Raw genomic sequence first — 20,035 nt, forward strand, 5'->3', positions numbered from 1 at the left:
GGAACATTTACGACATGTTTCGGCTATATATAGCCGTCATCAGGTGTTATGTTATAAACTTTTTAACTAAATTACTGATTTTTACTGATTTTTAGTTTTCATTTTTCTTATCATGTTCTTGTCCTTCATATTGTATCTTCATCCGTTGTGTCACAAGTCACTAATATGATTGTATTTCGTAGTGATGCCAATGTTGTGTATATGGACCAAGAAGTAATATCGTAGCAGTACTAGGAGAGATTGGAGGTATACTGTATCGGATCGTGGCTGGTTACCGACTCTGATTTTAGTGGAGATAAAAGCATATACCATACCACACATGTAGACCCATCAACACTTATTAACTTAGACATGAGTTCCTCTATCTTTAGATGTATGAGTAATATAAAATGGTTTATTATAAATTTCATACACAGTCTGTATAATACAGATATGTCTATATTAGATTTTGTTCTATTCCTAAATGCCATCTTTCTTGCTTTATTATCGTGTAAAATTTCATTCCCATAGAAGAGCCGATTTCGAGAAAACTGGTCCAGTTTTGATCCACTATAATGTAAATGAGGTGGATTAATGGATCGACACGAACCCACATGAGACCCAGGCCATTTATATTAATCTTGTTGTCGGTTATTCCGGGCCGAATCCCACTCAAAGACTTAATATCAAATTTCTAGAAGGATTCGTAGTTTCGGAAGTTAACTATAGACTGGTACAAGGGCCTAATTCGTATGAGCTGAAAGTCATTTAAGACGTCAAAGCAGTTCTGCTTTGAAGATGGATATCTTCTGGGTTGTTGCGCCGTGTAGTGTGGTAGAAGTTCGCCGACGTTTCAGAGGTTCATGCTGCCTACATCATCGGGGCGATTGACCCCATGATCGAAGCAACAATTCATAAGACAGTCATCTTCATACTACCGTCCGTGGGAACCTGAAATCTCAAAAAAGCTCAGGTTTATTTTTCGTTAGTTACTTAAATAACTATCAGGTACTTAATAAATTCAAATTCAAGCACAGTAAGTCAGGAAATTGAATATGGATGTACGTAAATTTTTACTAATAAATAATACACCTGCTCCTGTCTAAAAACACATTTATGATTTTTGAGCAGCTTGGACTTGTAGATAGGTACCAATATTTCGGAGGGACATACTGTCACCATCTTCAGAAACAACCATCGACTTCTTGACTATCGTCAGAACCTCAGATTTTATTTTGTTCGGAATATAGTTCGGCTTAAAATAAAATTCTTACACGTATTCAGTTATACAACCAAAGAAGCTAGTGAATCTGATAAAAATGTGCTTAAATGAAACCTGTAGCAAAATTCGTATAGGTAAATATTTATCTGAGTCATTCTTCATCAAGAACGGTCTAAAACAAGGAGATGCTTTGTCTCCCTTGCTCTTTAACTTCGCGCTAGAATATGCCATCAGGAAAGTCGAAGATAGGCAGGAGGGTTTGCAATTGAATGGGACACATCAGCTATTGGCATATGCTGATGATGTTAATTTATTGGGGGACGATATGAATACAATAAAGAGGAACGCAGAAGTTTTACTAGAGGCTGGTAGACAAGTGGGGCTAGAAGTAAATTCAGAAAAAACTAAGTACATGTTAGTATCTCGTCATCAGAAGACAGGCAGGCAAAATTATCTTAGGGTGGCTAATAAATCCTTTGAAAGGGTTACAAAGTTCAAATATCTGGGAACAACAATAACAAATCAAAATGATACTTGTGAGGAAGTTAGAAGGAGACTAAATTCCGGAAATGCTTGCTACTTCTCAGTCCAAAATATTTTGTCTTCCTATCTGATTTCTAAGAACCTGAAAATTAAAGTATACAAAACAATAATCTTGCCTGTTGTTTTGTATGGGTGCGAAACATGGTCTCTCACTCAGAGGGAGGAACACAGATTGCAGGTGTTTGAGAATAGAGCAGGGACTCGAACACCAAAAGAGAAAGAGAGAATCTAAAATAAATCATACTTTAATCAAGAACAGTGCATCAATTCAAAACCTCATCTTACATAACGTGTTGATTTTTAAATACTCTAGAGCAGGGGTTTTAAACCTTTTTGACTGGAGTACCACTAATTCTAATTTAACACATTAAATGTACCACTAACCAAATGCGTTCAAGGAAAAACTTATTTATGTTAATATTATCTTTTGATTTTCTTACTTAGTTCGCGTACCACTCAATATTGGCTCGAGTACCACCAGTGGTACGCGTACCATAGATCGAGAACATCTGCTCTAGAGCGTTAGCACAACTGTAATGGATATGAGGAAAGAACTTTTTATAAAAAAAGGGGCTGGATGGTTTCCAGTTTCTTGGCATTAGCAGTCGTCATAGAATATAAAATAATAAAAGGTACTAGGAAGCTTGGATCTAACTGAGGTAAAATATAAAAAAGATAAGAGGATGACAATTTTAATGTTTGAAAAAAACATGAAATTAACAGGCTAGAATATACAGTGAACTTAATTTTGAAACCGAAATTTTAAACTAGTAAAAACTCCCAGGTCTTTAATAATGTTCACAGGGGTTACAGAAGATTGGCAAAGTTCATAGTCGTAGATGATTTTTTTTCTGAGAAAGAAATAATTTTTGGTTTTACTGATATTTGAGTTTCACGTAGCAAGCAGAACACCAACTTTAAACTGAATCAATATCAGATCGTAGAACAGTTAAGTAGGCATAATGACAGGGAAATGTTTGGTATCATCAGTAAAAACTCAGACTTGTTGATGCTATTAACCCTTTGAAGCCGAAGATCGTCTGAATATTATTTATGAATTCAGTCCGTACCGCGAAGAAAACACTACACCTCACCATTACGAAAATCAGCTAGTTAACCCTTTGAAGCCGAAGCTCGTCTTCATAATATTTACGAATCCAGACCGTACCGCGAAGAAAACACTTCACTTAACCATTGGAAGTCGAATCAGGCGGTACCACATAAGATTTAACAAAAGAACATCCCGGTCAAAGCCTTAATGGAAAAATTAAGTCCAGAAAGGGGGGCAAGATATTTAGTACAATAAATGTTAATGTTAAGAACAATATTTCTCTCCATCGTGTAAGAATTGTTCCCTACAAGTCTGTGAGGAGTTTGGGAGCCCACATGCCGATGTGTGTGGGGTTCAATTAATGCTGCACAGTTTCCTGTAATCTCTGAAACGACAATGCTGCAATTAAAACCTACATGATAATTGCGCGCGGATCTGTTTGACTAAGGGAAACTCTAGAAGGAAGCCGACAGACTTAGTGGAGTAAGGATCTATCATACAAACCGCGAATCTATTCAGCTTCTTATTCAAAACGCAAGTAGGTGGATCCTTGGCGGTTTCATGCTAGCTCGGCTTTGGGACTGTCTTGTGGGATTCGTAATGTAAACTCACCTGACAAACATCCCACAGCTTATTTCAAACGTTAATTTAATTTACTAATCACTGGGTTTTATAAAAATTCAGAATTTCAATGAAATAGAACAAAACAGTTATTAAAAAGCTCGTATTCTTATAACGGAACTTCTGCACTGTATTAATTATTCGTATCGCTGAAACAAGTGAAGTACTTGTTTTCTCTAATTACCAGATAAGGTATGATCTCTGTTAGGAAGACGTCGTCTTGAAGATAGAGGAACAACATTATTTTTTCTGAGACCGGAACGAATATAAGCGAGAAATTGCGATAGTGATCGTTAGGACAGTTTTCGACATGACTTATTTTATCCTGTCAAAAGGAAGATCGGGACAAGACACTTCTCCAAACTCCAAAATATGTTGTCTTCTTAAATACCAACCTAACATCCAATTAAAATGTACTGCAGTTATGACAGAAGCGTCGAGTTAGAACACGCCGTCCAGGTAAGGCAGAGACTACAGGTTAAACGCAAGACGAAAATGAAACCACATTTTTAAATGGGCCATCTTTTCTTAGGTCGCAGGATTGATCTTACGTGAACAAATAAAAAATAATAACTTAAGTATGCAACTTACTGGACGACAGTCGGTTACTAACATTTTGGAAGAAAAATAATCCCTTCGTATCCAGCCATGCTTTCTAGCAAAATTATCTACAACTCTATACGACGTCACAACCCAAAAGACCATAATCCATACTTTCACGGCTACGCCATCAGAGCAACACTTTATCAACACGAAAACACATAAAAGCTAAAACTTTTTACGATTTCTGTAACGCACTGACAAAATGTTAGAAAATCGGACAACAGCGGGGAAAAACTGTCTCGTGCCTAACAGTGAAACCACGGTCTAACAAAAAGTAAACGAGCCTTCAAGTAGACCTTCCGAATTAACATTAACACGCGATGACGTACTTCAGATGTTCAGCTCCCACTAATGTTGCTACAAACAAAAATATATTTGGCTTCTTATCGAAACAAAAACTTCATAGCGTGACGACACACGGATATGTTTTCATACGTACGTACGTATGTACGCCAATTCTTCTCAGATTCCGTGCCATTGGAAGACTTCAGCAGTCACCGGTAGACTATCAGCTAAATCCTCAGGTGTAGAGTTCAAAGTTTACCGCACAGATTACAAGATAGTTAAATCAAATTCACTTTTTCTAAATTGTTTGTATCAGATTCATTTTAATGTAATTCGTCTGCATTGACCGAAATGTTAGAATTTCGCCCGGCCAATAGGGCATTTGGCACGAGCCCGAATTTTATCTCCAAGTACGTTGCCCCTAACCCTCTTACGTCCGAATGAAGCCCGATCTATTTACAAGCTGCAGTGACTATCATTTCGTTAGTATGACGCTCTAAAAACATCTGAGGTTATTTCGGCGTTCGAGGATCGGTACAGAGATATCAAATGCCAATTTCGTAAGTGTTACCTTGATCTGTTTCCGAGAGGTGGCAGCTGAAAGTCCTCGAGAAAATTAAGTCTGTAGGATTTGTTTACGGACATCTGAGATACAATAAAATCTTCTCAAATCGTATGACATCTGAGAAGTTTTCCCCATGAAAATTCTGTTCACTTCGCAGGCTCGAACTTAGTCGTTTGAGGGCGGAAAGAGACTACAAAAATCTCATTTAAACAGGATCAGAGCTGAAAATGATTACCTGAACGGACACCCAGTGAAATTCCTTGCAATAAACTCTGTAAGTTGTAAGAGGAAGACTAATTTGAAAACTAACAAGGAACTTTCACAAGATGGACGCAACGATCCAAAGAAACAGGCTGCTAGTGTGGGATATGTCACTTCTCCACTAAATACGTCAGCTCACTGCTGACCTAAATCCACCAGGACTCAATCTGCTGATTCCCACTTGAGAGAAACCAAACATGAATGCGAAAGAACACTGGATCTCTTAAAGTGTACTTAAAATTATTAAACTCGTTGAAGTAACAACACCGTCAACCAAATCCGTATAAGTGAGTAAATATAGAGCAAATTATAAATGATGGAAATTCTTGCCACCACTCAGTTAGCATATTGTTTAAATTTCCCATTTAAAAACGTAAATATTACAATTTAAAAAAAAACCTGCTGTTTGTATCGGTGTGAAACATGGCGAAATTCCTCTGCTCTCAGTTTATAGAATAAAATGTTACGTGTCACTTAAGCAGCTAACTGCAACTTCTTCTAAATAACTCCTTGGAGCACAGTCTCTAAGAAGCTAAAAGTTGCTTAACCAGTTAATAAGTTCCTCTTTTATAGCACCTAAAGGCTCATCACCGTGTTCACAACAGCCTCCTACGTGTCCCTATCCCAAGCCAGAAGGATACAATCTACGTCCTCACGCTATATGTTCTTAAGATACATTTTAATATTATCCTTTTCCCTATGCCTAAGCCTCCCAAGTCATACTTCCCCTTTAGGTTTTCCGATAAAATCATTTGTGAATTTCTAGATTCGTGTTGTGAATGATACAGAGTGAAGAGTACATAGAAATTGAAGAATTGGAATTGTTTTCAATTTTATCAGTGAACGCACTATATTTCTACCTACCAGTATGTCTGCCAGTCTGCGTGAGCAGAGATGTCGTATCTTAACAGCATTGCATCATAACTTTGGTCGTCCAAGTACTCAACGCTCAATTCCAGACATGTAAATGTTAAAATTTGTGGAATGGTTGCGTTCTCTGAACAATCTGATACGGTTAGAATATCCCAGAAAGCTGGAACCTTAAGATATCTGTTTCAAAACATGTGAACATCGCTTTTCACTTGGAAATCTGTAACTGTCTTTTTACACTTATTGGTTGTGTCTACAAATATATTATTACTCGCCCCAGATCAGAAATTAACATAGCATTGAACATTGAAAAATATATTCGTAAGAAATTATTATTTCACTATGAAATTTTGAGAAAAGCTGATGTGGGGTGAACAAAGAACGTGATAATTTGTAAGATTGTCAGAAGCAAGCGATAAACGGTCTGATCTGAATTTTACTCCAAAAACAGGTAGAAATTGGTTTTTTATCTTCTGGGAGAACTTAAATGTTCTGTGGGTTTCTCAAAATTGTGCTATATGACGTCATGTCAGTGTCTGCTAAAGCGGCGCTGAGCACTTACTCAATGTGAACTTTTTTTCAGTGTGTCGGCCGTGAATATTCCGAAATATTGGTAAATATCTGCAAGGCCACACGACGTCAGAACTGAAGACAGCGCGCACTCCACAGACCGCCACAGTGAGAACCTCAGATCTCAAACTGTTCCTGATATTTGACTGACGTCAGGCCGTGAAGCTGTCATTGTCATCACACTGGTGATATTTTAAAAGATGGTAAGCTCAAGATATCTGCATTCCCTTAACCATCTGCGGAAAGAGCATAGACAGAGACGCAATGAGACAGTCCCTTCTTCGGGGGAAGCCACTCTTCAGTAGTGTAACCGTCCACTGCTCGTGGCCTCGTAACAGCTGCCTTTCCGGGGTGTAGGATTGTTAGGGGCTAGCTAGTCGGGATGTAGCTCTTGTCTCAGGTTGTGTTAACGGCCTGATCACACCAGCCAATAATGATTCGGATTGAAGTTGGAAGGCACTACTATTTATTTCTATACAATATACAGTCTCCAGTATGTCCTAGAACCTCCGCTATCGTGGCTTCAAACAAGAGTGAGTCTCTACCCTAATTTTCTTCGGCGCCTGGGTCTCGGGCTTGGTGCGAAGCACCCCCCGCTGTCAGAGAGAGACCTCTCACGGACCGCCCAACATGATCCTCCACACTTGCTCCTAAAGGCACTTCTTTGTCTGTCGTAGACGGAGTCGAAATCGGATTGTTACCCAGATGGCCTAAACATGACTTCTAGCTCTTAGGGCTGAAGTCCACCCTTGTTCTCTGCAGGTGGTGCTAGAATCTTACACAAAGGTTTTGAAATACTGGAAACACACACAAAAGAAAAACTAACAAAACCTAACTACTTCCAGATGAGCGGTTACATCACTCCCTAAGTGTAATATCGCTGTTACAAATTCTTTGGAGCCATCGAGATTACACTTACGCCCACCAGATGCTTCACCACGAAGTAAAGAAAAAATACTACTACACTAAATATGACAAATAAAATACAGTACATAGGTAACAAATCACTTTCTGCTCCGGCGAATTCGCTCTACCTGATTCACAATTTACATTAGGCGTTTGACGTGTTGAAGTTTTAACTTACAAGTTTACACAGTCTGTTGTTTCTTTCACATTCCATCTCTTAAGTTACATTCGCCAACAGGAAACCTTTATTTTCACAACGAGAGACACATGTGGAGTGTGGTCACTCGAATATGCACTGATTCACTTCATGTGGCCACACGCACGACACTATGCATCACTAATCTTGCGGTTGCAATTGGTTTGCCTGTTTAGTAATGCTTCACTCACATAATCATTCATACCCAAGCATTCAATAGACTGAAAAAGTAACAAACTTTACAAACTCTACTCTCATTCTCTTATATTACTAAATTATAGTACCTATGGTTCAACTGGTAACCTTTCTTATTACTAGTGCACGTTATCTCAACCTGGTTCGGGACCGTTTGTTAATAAACTTCAACTTTCAAAAAAAAAAAGTTTAACGACCAAACATAAGCAAGCTTACGGGTCCTTAAAGGAAAGAAGAAAAGGATAGGGAAGGAGACGACTTCGACGTTCCCTATAACTGCGTGAGTAGACCAAAACGTCGTCAACATATGGTACGACAAATTCGGCGGTGTCACCACCTAGCACCAGCTGTAGTGCTCTAATAAAAGCTGACATGGAATTTTTATACCCATACGGAGTAAACTTGTACTGAAAAACTGTGGATTCGAACAGAAAGGCGGTGTATGGCCTTGATTCCTCTTTCAAGGGTATTTGCAGAAAAGCGGAACTCAGGTCTATGGACTACATATACCTAACTCCATGAAACTTCTGCAAGAGTTCGTTTAGCGGAGGAGTCCTAGCCCTGTCTGGTACGGTTACGTCGTTAATCTTCCTGGCATCGACACATATCCTTGGCGCTTTACCTTTCCTGGGGACAACGGTAAGTGGATTCAAGAATGGCGAGTCGGATACTTCGATAATATCATCCTCCAACAGCTGACTTAGGTGTTCCCTAACCACCGGTCTCAATTTAAACGGTATAGGCCTAACCTGACCTACAACTGGCTTATCATCAATGAGCTTGAACCCATATTCAAAAACCTTACAACGGCCTGGCCTGGATGTTAGGAAAGGGGCGTATTTCATTAGTAGATCTATCAAAATAATCTTCTCATCTTCCTTCAAATAACTATTACCACTAACCAAATTCGAGATTTCCGCTTCACCAATAGCACGAGGATCGGGACATTCGTTACCTACATTGCGAGTACGATCAGGAATCAGCTGCATACTCTCTGGTCTGTACCACATTTCTTCATCAACCATTTGCCTATTTCCCAGGCTACGTCTAACTTCAAAAATATCCACACAATCTACCTCATCAGTAACATGGCATTCGCGCCGTACATCAACATCATCAACACAAAGCGGACTCCGCTCGAACACATTAGCTTCACTAGCTATAGATTCATCTAAATCGTCGGGCCTGCTTAAACTTACTGTGGTCTCAGCTGTTCTAGATGGACTACCGTACCGGCTGTACCGAATATTGCTGCACAACAAACCGTGCTCTACCTGTTCTACTTCGCGAGCTTCCGTCTCTATATTCTGGCTAAAAGTTATAGTTCTCCTTACTCCACCCCGGGCATACTCCATACACTTACTATTAAAATCAAGAACAACGCCGTGTAATGAACAAAAGTCACAACCTAATATCATATCTGACGCTAACTGGGACGTTACCAGAAACACATGTTCGAACTCATCCTCTCCTAACTTAAACTCCAAAAAGGCCTGGTTCCTAACTCGTTTAGACTTCGTTCCAAAAGCATTAATGAGTACCAAATTCTGAAGTGGCAAAACCAAAACGCCTACACCTGCCGTTAGTAACTCATTGTAAGCTCTCTCTGACAATATACTGGCCTGTGCGCCTTTGTCTATGATGCTGCTAATTACTATGTCCCGAACAGAAACTTCTACACGCGGGCAATTACTCAAAACAGAATCGTTGATACTACAAACAACCAAAGTTTCTGCTTCTCCTAGGTCCGAATCATCATCAGGATCCTGAAAATTTAAATATTCTGCCGAATTAGAATCTTGAAGATTGCTGGATGCAAAGTGGTGACCCGTATCGTAATGACTAGCGGACAGACGTAGGGTCGTTAATCCGTCCCTTAGCAGTTTTCCGCTTGCTGCCGGCTGGTTGCAGTATCCTGCCTATCGCCACCGCAATTCCTACTTGTGAACTCATTGGCCGAAGGGTTTAGGCAGTTCGGACCTGTTCCATTTTGCCGTCCTTGTGGACCTGCGTGCGCGTATGATCTTCCCGAATTCCAATTATCGCTTCGGCGGTGTTGATGAGGTGGCCTATGCTGCACATAACCCTGCCTGACTGGTTGGCCCTGTGGCTGCGGCCTGTTGTTAGCCCAGTTATAACGGCCGTTAACACCACCGTGTGATCTGTCATGGCTCTGATTTTGCGAAGTGCCGGCAGATTTGGCCCGCCTCAGCCCTTCTCGTATCTCAATACCTTCCAGCCGCTTTAGCAGATCTAAAGCATCTTGAACACCAGTTAGCTGAGCTGCCGCGAAGCTATTCTGAACATAAATCGGGAAGTGAAACTTTAGTGCATCCATAAGCTCCACGTCCGTCATTTTAGGTTCAAGATAACTTGCGAGCACCGCGTACTTCAAGAAGTGCTCGGACATGCTCAAACTCGAGCCCATTTGGTACCGGTCTTGATAAATTGAACACTTCACAATACTCTGCTTGCTTGCTTACCAAAAATTTCTCATAAACGCTACTTTGAATTGCTCGTAGTCCTGGAGATTGGGAGCAATAGCAGATAGCCAATCAACTGCAATGGGATCGGTGACGGCCTTGCGAGCGATAGCGAGCTGGAATCTAACCGGCACAGCTTTCAGCTTCATAAAGTCGTCTAACTGTTTCAGGAAGAAGACGGCGTTAACTTTGGCACTGTCATGGAAGTAAGGGAGTGTTAAGTCGGAAGGAGCAATAAAGCTACTAGCGCTGCACACCTGGTTGGATGGCATGCACAGGTTCATATCACTCTGAATCCCGCTAGGCACCTGGTTGTTACAGAGCGTTGTACCATACCTACCACTGGCATCATCAGCATTGACACAAGATACACTGTGATTACCCTCACTCTCAGGGTGGTGGGCAGAACCACACGTCGAATGGCTTCCTACTACATTTTTGTCAGTGGGTGGCAACGAACTAGCGTTCCCAACCACTGTTGATCCTTCCGAAATCTTCCCCTTGATGCTGCTTAATTCAGCATTCAATTTATCTAGCCCTTCTTTATAAGTTTCAACTTGTTTAATATTTCTTTCTACTTGTGCCCTTGTTTCATTCTGCCACTTACTCACATCACCTCTGAGGCTAGTTTGCACTGACTTAATAGTGCCCTCGAGCTTAGTGAACCTTTCCTCCGACCTCTCTTTGTTTACTACAGTGTTGCGGGTCATTTCCTCAAATTTCTGATTGAGTTCATACGTAAGTTCTTTGGCCATTTCTTTACTTTGGTTGGTCACCCCTTCTATCTGCTCGGAAACGTGGTTGACCAAACTACCAAAACTACATTTCATGCCAGAAAATTCTTTATCGGTGTTATCTTGGACATGTTTTAGATTTGTCTCTAACCTAGAAGTCTCGCTTTCCAGCCTCTCAGTTAACTCTTTGCTTAATTTATGGTGCTCACGATCGAATCTTTCAATGAGTCTTTCATTTTGTACTCTAATGTTTTCTTCCAATTCCCTCCTTAGTTCTGAATTTCCTTTTTCTATACTAACTTTGATATCTTGTATTTCGTTCTGAACTTTTTCACTTAACTTAATATTGTCCTCCTTCAAACTACGAAGAGCATTAGCGATAAAATCGAGTAAAGAATCGGTATTGGAACTTAGAGTTTCCGTGTTCCTGAAACCTATAGTGGTTTGCTGAAGGTCGCCAGTACTTCCTGTTCCTTCTCGTGTATTTACACCACTATTTTCTGGATCGTCCTCCGTCCTTAGTATAGAATTGCCGATCTCTGAGCTGCTTGCCTCACTGACTAACTGCCCACACGGCATTTCAATTTCAGTTTCTGCCTCACTGTTTCCGCTTGTCTCCATTCTTGGTCCTACAGTTCTACTCCTCAGCTGCTTTCCGTACATTTTTGTGACGACGTAACTGACCTGGTTATGGTAATGCTGATATGATGAGTCCTGCACCCTGGATGCTGTGGTTCGTGTGCGTTGCTTTCCTTGGTTCCTCGGTGCCGTTGAGTTGGCGTTGCGACTGTGCAAGTTGTGGTCGATCCCCTCGCCCAAGTCACTGACAGCTGCTGTTTATCTGTCGGAAGTGGCCTTCCTTCAATCCTTCGGCTCGGCTGCTGGGAGTCCAGAAGTCGTGCCCCTCGTTGTCGCGCCAATCTTGCTGTAACCGTCCACTGCTCGTGGCCTCGTAACCGCTGCCTTATCAGGGTGTAGGATTGTTAGGGGCTAGCTAGTCGGGATGTAGCTCTTGTCTCAGGTTGTGTTAACGGCCTGATCACACCAGCCAATAATGATTCGGATTGAAGTTGGAAGGCACTACTATTTATTTCTATACAATATACAGTCTCCAGTATGTCCTAGAACCTCCGCTATCGTGGCTTCAAACAAGAGTGAGTCTCTACCCTAATTTTCTTCGGCGCCTGAGTCCCGGGCTTGGTGCGAAGCACCCCCCGCTGTCAGAGAGAGACCTCTCACGGACCGCCCAACATGATCCTCCACACTTGCTCCTAAAGGCACTTCTTTGTCTGTCGTAGACGGAGTCGAAATCGGATGTTAAACAGATGGCCTAAACATGACTTCTAGCTCTTAGGGCTGAAGTCCACCCTTGTTCTCTGCAGGTGGTGCTAGAATCTTACACAAAGGTTTTGAAATACTGGAAACACACACAAAAGAAAAACTAACAAAACCTAACTACTTCCAGATGAGCGGTTACAGTAGCTGAGGTGTTGATCCAATTCAACGTGAAGGAGTTTCCAATTTAGTTGGTCCATTGTTTGTGCAGCCTCGCTCAAGCTGTAATGAAACCATCTAAGGGTTTTTGTGACTCACCGCGTGTTCTGTAGCGTTCAGGAAACGATTCGATAACTCTAGTTTTACTGGTAAATGGAGTAAGGAACCTTTAATTAAATATAACGAGTCCAAAGAAACATAACACAAGCTTTTTTGGAAAACATCTGCCCCACATATAATGGCCAAGTGTTACAAACTGTGACGACATTCCTAATGACATTATGACATTCATTATGGTAAATTTAGCGTGCGTAAAGTTTCGGGAATAACAACATTTACAAATATATTGTGTTAAATCGTATCATAGGTCTCCTAAAAATCACAATCAACTATCATTTTCTGCATAGTGCAACAATTATCATTATCATATTGCTATGTCTTGCTTTTGAACTTCCAAACATCGTTTATATATATTTATTATCTTCCCATGCGTTCTTCATGAACCACCCATCTAGTCATCTTTCACCTTTTTACCATAATAACATTACGAGAACAAGAAAGTTAGGTTATGTCCCTCATTACCCATTCAATTTCTCCATCCTCGTGTTTCTCAGATCCAGATTTTCTCAACACACTTGACTTACATTCTTCTCTACAGCGGGAAATTACGTTATACACACGTAGAAAAACATTAATTTACGTTAGTGTAACTCCGACGCTATATAATGTCGCGTTATTCATGGAATATTGAAAATAAAAAATATGGAGTGTCCTCAAGGAGTCGTTTGTTGTTTCTAGGCACTACAATCCTGTTGTGGGTTTTCACCGCCTCCTTTACGGAGGTTTCTATGTCTTGGTCGTGCGTGAAGTAGTGAGTGACCAGACCACTTTCTCTGCACAATTTCTACTCAATCCTGATTTGACTGCCAGAGCCATCTAGCGGTTTATCAGGAGACTCTTTGGGGGAGTGTGAGAAATGGCCGCTGAATTTTCCTTACGAAACATCTCGTAAGGTTCTTTTACGTGCCGTAATTGTACGACATGGGACCGCCGGCTTTACTTCCGGCCTCAGCGAGTAAGTTCAGTAAAATCTACGGATTCGTAGACAGTTTATTACAAGTGGACAGGAGTTAGGACACGATGGTCCGAAAGTAATCTTTATTAAAATTCCCATTTGAAAATAACGTTCAGAATAAAAAAGTTCCCTTCAAAACGTAAATCTCGTAGAAAAAGTCATTTTGATGAATTTCACGTAAAAGCGTCTTTTTTGTGTGTAATAGTGTACGTATTCTATGTACGGCAGCGCTTTGAAACTGTCGCACTTTTAATCATGGCGTCTATTATGTTATCTCTCTTTTTCTTTAATTTCTCGTAGACACAAAAGAGCAGGTAAGATGTAAAAAAACACAAGTATACGACAGCCGGACAGTTTAAGAAGTTTCTTAAAAATATTCTGTATTCAATTGTTACAGAACACACCTCCATCAAATTTCAGTTTCTTCAAGAACAAATTCTTTTAGCATCTTATCCGTTGAAATTCAACGGGTATGTAAGTCTTACATTTATGCAATACTGTGTTGTAAATTGTCACAAATTACATAAAGGGAGCTACAGCAACAAATGTGAACTAAAATTAGACAAATGCCGAATTCAAATAACATCTGCACTGGAATAGCAACCTTCCTTGTACAAGACGCATTTATTCCGAGGCATATTTTTAAGGTAAAAAATTATATTTTACATGCCACTTCCTTTAACCTTAAACACGTCTAAATCACGTGAGCACCGTTTATCTTCCATAACTTGCTGAAAAGCATGGTCTTATAAAAATCGAAATACTAGAAAATATTTTAGGTAATTTCAGTAATATAATGCACTATCAGAGAGCTTAAAATCGAAAATTGTCAGAAATTATTTACGGACATTTGGCACGCGTGGTACGGGACTTACGTAAAAGGACATTGCAATCCAGAACACCGAGATGGACCGCAGATACAGTTTCATACATCGAACAATTATCTACCTAGATACCCAAGGACATGCAGAGCTCAAACACGGACGCAATCTACCGGATCGAGCAACGAAACATGTCTGCCGACGTCCGATTACAACGACATCTATATACTCGCGCGCATCAAGTCTTAAATGCCAGCATATCAATGTTTGTCAGTATTGATTTTATCACGAACCTGAGAGGTATTCATTTCCTGAATGAACGGGGTGGTGTTATTTAAATTCATTTCGAAGTATAGGATTTCGGAGGACCGTATTAAAGACACTTGAGGAGCTCAAAGGACACAAATCTTCGGAATCATTAATGTCCTGCGTTTCGTCTGAAACTACGGGGTGCATCGACCTGTGAAAATGAGTGTAACTGGACATTTTTTTTGAGTGACGTAAGCAAAATGTAGTAGTATGTTTCCATTAGTAAAACGTAAATCACATCAGCCAAAAATTCCCTCAAACACAGCAGCAGAAACAGTGCAGAACTAACAAATAAATATATTTTTATATATTACACGACGAAAAATTTGATGTTTGTAATTCCTACATAAAGTGTAAATTAAAAGCATATAAAAATTTTAATGAATTTTTTCTCATGTGTACAACAAAGCCTGCACACCAACTACAAGTCTGCTTCAAATGTGACATTTGCATGTCATGTGTGCCCAGTAAAGACGTTTGTAAGAGTTAGTAACACGTAAATCATATACAGATATCGCTTATCTGCAGAAGCTGGACCTATGTAATTTGAAAACATTTATTCTTTATAACGATGAATGGGGTCACTGTAGTAATTACATGTATTGTAATATAAAAATAAACAAATATTTTAATAAATTCTTCTTCGTGTGACAACATATATACATTCTCAATGAAATATTCAATAACATCATATTTAAGTGATATGTGATTGGTGTACCTGCAATTACTAAAAGAATGTATCCAATATAATATCCTTGTAATAAGTTTAAATTAGGTATGAAAGAGAAAGCCAGAATACAATATTTTTTTTAAAATGAAAGAATCGAATTTTTGGGTGTTTAATAATTTACAATTGACCATAAAGAACACAAGGTGACCTCACATACCCACATCATGACTGCACTGCGCAACAAAGTCTGGGCAGGTGCCCCAATAACCTAAGCTAACCTAACCTAAAACAACCAACCAAAACGGGGTAATCTGGATAAGAGCAAAATGGTTTCCTGCGACGAATTTTGGAAAAAGCGAATGGATGCTCAGAAATTATTGAAATTTTGTATGGAAGCCATGCCACAGATAAGTAAATGATATTTATACTCTATTATGCCTTACCGCCTTTTATAAATTCACACGAAGGCATCAAAGTCGTGAGGTGGAGGATGCGAAAAGTCGGCCACGACCACTTACCAATAACGATATTACGTGCCCACATATTCCCCATATAACACAAATAGTGCTTATATGCGTGTAATACATCATATCTTATTAATATAAGTCGCCTCACAAAAAAAAATCCCTGGTACATTATTTGCAACGCTTGGAGGGCGCAAAATTCGGGGCGCACGTCATTCTTGTGGTAACATATTCGTGTCCTATGACAAATGTCAACAGAATATATCAAAAATATTGCCTCACATTTATTCGAGGACACGACGTACAAACACAAAGACGCAGTCTACCGGAAAAATGCGGAACTAAAGTTAAGACGTGCCATCTGTGATGACCGCAATGGAAAGAAATCAATACTTTCGAATGGCATCGAGGACCAATCAGAAGTCAGTCAGTACTGAATCTGTCTTGGAACAGTCGGCTGGTCCTGATTCAATAGTCGCCATTTAACTACAGTTGGAATTATTTCATTTCGGTCGTTCAGTATCAACGTAACTTTGTGCTCTAGAAACAGAGTTCTTCGGGACCATTAACAAGATTAATTGCCACCGCTCAATCAGATATTAAAGAGTGATACCTACAGTGAATCTCAGTGTAAGAATGTCTTCTCGGTGACGTGTGAGAATAGAAACAAGTGAAACACCAATTCAACATAACATGCAAGAATATGTGCGGTTCGTCACATTGAGATATTCGACTTCAGTGAAAGGACATTTGCATGCCATGTGTGCTCACTAAAGACGTTTGTACGAGTTAGTAACACGTAAATAATATACAGATATCGCTTATATGCAGAAGCTGGACCTATGTAATTTAAGAACCTTGATCCTTTATAACGATGAATGGGGTCACTGTAGTAATTAAATGTAGTGTAATATAAAAATAAATAAATATATTAATAAATTCTTTTTCGTGTGACAACATATATACTTCCACAATGAAATATTCAATAACATCATATTTAAGTGAAAAGTGATTGGTGTAATTGCAATTACTCAAAGAATGTGTCCAATACAACATCCTTGTAAAATGTTTAAATTAGGTATAAATTTCAAGCCCAGAGTATAATATTATTTTTAAATTACCCGAATCGAATTTTTGGGTGTTTAATAATTTACAACTGACCATGACGAGCTCAAGGTGCCCTCACATGCGCACGTCATATGACTGCACTGCCAAACAACGTCTGCGCAGGTGCCCCACTAACCTAACCTAACCTAACCTAACCTAACAGAAACCAACCAAGACAAGGTAAACTCGATCAGTGCAAAATGCCTTCCTGCGCATGAATTTTCGAAAAAGCGAATGGATGCTCAGATATTATTGAAATTTTGTATGGACGTCATGCCACAGGTAAGTTAATGATATTTATACTCTATTATGTCTTATCGCCTTTTATAAATTCACACGACGGCATCAAAGTCGTGAGGTGGAGGATGCGCAAAGTCGGCCAAGACCACTTACCAATAACGATATTACGTGCTCACATATTCCCCATATAACGCAAATAGTGCTTATATGCGTATAATACATCATAACACGTCTAATACTACATAATATCTCCACAAGAATTGTTTCTTGCAAAATTGAAACAGTGTAGATGTTGACGCAAATACGTAGCAAATTCATGCGTAACGATGACCCAATCTAACTCACTATAACTAAGTATCATGTAACGAAAAAATCGCAATAAACATACGTGAATTATAGTACGTCAATTATTAATATAACTAGCCCCACAAAAAAAACTGAATATAAATCCCTGGTACATTATTTGCAACGCTTGGTGGGCGCGGAATTCGGGGCGCACGTCATACTTGGGGTAACATATTCGTGTCCTATGTCAAATGTCAACAGAATATATCAAAAATATTGCTTCACATTTACTCGAGGACACGACGTACAAACACAAAGACGCAGTCTACAGGAAAAATGCGGAACTAAAGTTAAGACGTGCCATCTGTTATGACCGCAATGGAAACAAATCAATACTTTCGAATGGCATCGAGGACCAATCAGAAGTCAGTCAGTACTGAATCCGTCTTGGAACAGTCGGCTGGTCCCGATTCAATAGTCGCCATTTAACTACAGTTGGAATTATTTCATTTCGGTCGTTCAGTATCAACGTAACTTTGTGCTCTAGAAACAGAGTTCTTCGGGACAATTAACAAGATTAATTGCCACCGTTCAATCAGATATTAAAGAGTGATACCTACAGTGAATCTCAGTGTAAGAATGTCTTCTCGGTGACGTGTGAGAATAGTAACAAGTGAAACACCAATTCAACATAACATGCAAGAATATGTGCGGTTCGTCACATTGAGACATTCGACTTCAGTAAAACGACATTTGCATGCCATATGTGCTCACTAAAGACGTTTGTAAGAGTTAGTAACACGTAAATCATATACAGATATCGCTTATATGCAGAAGCTGGACCTATGTAATTTGAGAACCTTGATTCTTTATAACGATGAATGGGGTCACTGTAGTAATTAAATGTAGTGTAATATAAAAATATATAAATATTTTAATAAATTATTTTTCGTTTGACGACATATATACTTCCACAATGAAATATTCAATAACATCATATTTAAGTGATAAGTGATTGGTGTAATTGCAATTACTAAAAGATTGTGTCCAATATAACATCCTCGTAAAAAGTTTAAATTAGGTATAAAATTCAAGCCCAGAGTATAATATTATTTTTAAATTACCCGAATCGAATTTTTGGGTGTTTAATAATTTACAACTGACCATAACGAGCTCAAGGTGCCCTCACATGCGCACGTCATATGACTGCACTGCGCAACGTCTGCGCAGGTGCCCCACTAACCTAACCTAAGCTAACCTACCCTAACACAAACCAACCAAGACAGGGTAAACTCGATCAGTGCAAAATGCCTTCCTGCGCATGAATTTTCGAAAAAGCAAATGGATGCTCAGAAATTATTGAAATTTTGTATGGACATCATGCCACAGGTAAGTTAATGAAATTTATACTCTATTATGTCTTATCGCCTTTTATAAATTCACACGAAGGCATCAAAGTCGTGAGGTGGAGGATGCGTAAAGTCGGCCACGACCACTTACAAATAACGATATTACGTGCTCACACATTCCCCATATAACACAAATAATGCTTATATGCGTATAATACATCATAACACGTCTAATACTACATAATATCTCCACAAGAATTGTTTCTTGCAAAATTGAAACAGTGTAGATGTTGACGCAAATACGTAGCAAATTCATGCGTAACGATGACCCAATCTAACTCACTATAACTAAGTATCATGTAACGAAAAAATCTCAAAAAACATACGTGAATTATAGTACGTCAATTATTAATATAACTAACCCCACAAAAAAACTGAATATAAATCCCTGGTACATTATTTGCAACGCTTGGTGGGCGCGGAATTCGGGGCGCACGTCATACTTGTGGTAACATATTGGTGTCCTATGTCAAATGTCAACAGAATATATCAAATATATTGCCTCACATTTACTCGAGGACACGACGTACAAACACAAAGACGCAGTCTACAGGAAAAATGCAGAACTAAAGTTAAGACGTGCCATCTGTGATGACCGCAGTGGAAGGAAATCAATAATTTCGAATGGCATCGAGGACCAATCAGAAGTCAGTCAGTACTGAATCTGTCTTGGAACAGTCGGCTGGTCCCGATTCAATAGTCGCCATTTAACTACAGTTGGAATTATTTCATTTCGGTCGTTCAGTATCAACGTAACTTTGTGCTCTAGAAACAGAGTTCTTCGGGACAATTAACAAGATTAATTGCCACCGTTCAATCAGATATTAAAGAGTGATACCTACAGTGAATCTCAGTGTAAGTATGTCTTCTCGGTGACGTGTGAGAATAGAAACAAGTGAAACACCAATTCAACATAACATGCAAGAATATGTGCGGTTCGTCACATTGAGACATTTGACTTCAGTGAAAGGACATTTGCATGCCATTTGTGCTCACTAAAGACGTTTGTAAGAGTTAGTAATACGTAAATCATATACAGATATCGCTTATCTGCAGAAGCTGGACCTATGTAATTTG

At 39.4% G+C, this 20,035-nt stretch overlaps 1 long non-coding RNA gene across 1 annotated transcript in view; it reads right to left on the bottom strand.

The window, feature by feature from the left end:
* Positions 1 to 398: 398 nt before the first annotated feature.
* Positions 399 to 20,035, bottom strand: part of LOC147875155 (uncharacterized) — a 236,515-nt gene continuing 216,878 nt past the window's right edge. The window contains exon 3 of the long non-coding RNA XR_015534959.1: positions 399 to 930. This is a non-coding gene — a long non-coding RNA (uncharacterized LOC147875155). The remainder of the gene's footprint in view (positions 931 to 20,035) is intronic.

Source organism: Zootermopsis nevadensis, unplaced genomic scaffold, assembly GCF_977971745.1.
Source record: "Zootermopsis nevadensis isolate Lab colony 2312 unplaced genomic scaffold, Znev_1.0 Znev_ptg000001l, whole genome shotgun sequence".
NCBI classification, from domain to species: Eukaryota; Metazoa; Arthropoda; class Insecta; order Blattodea; family Termopsidae; genus Zootermopsis; species Zootermopsis nevadensis.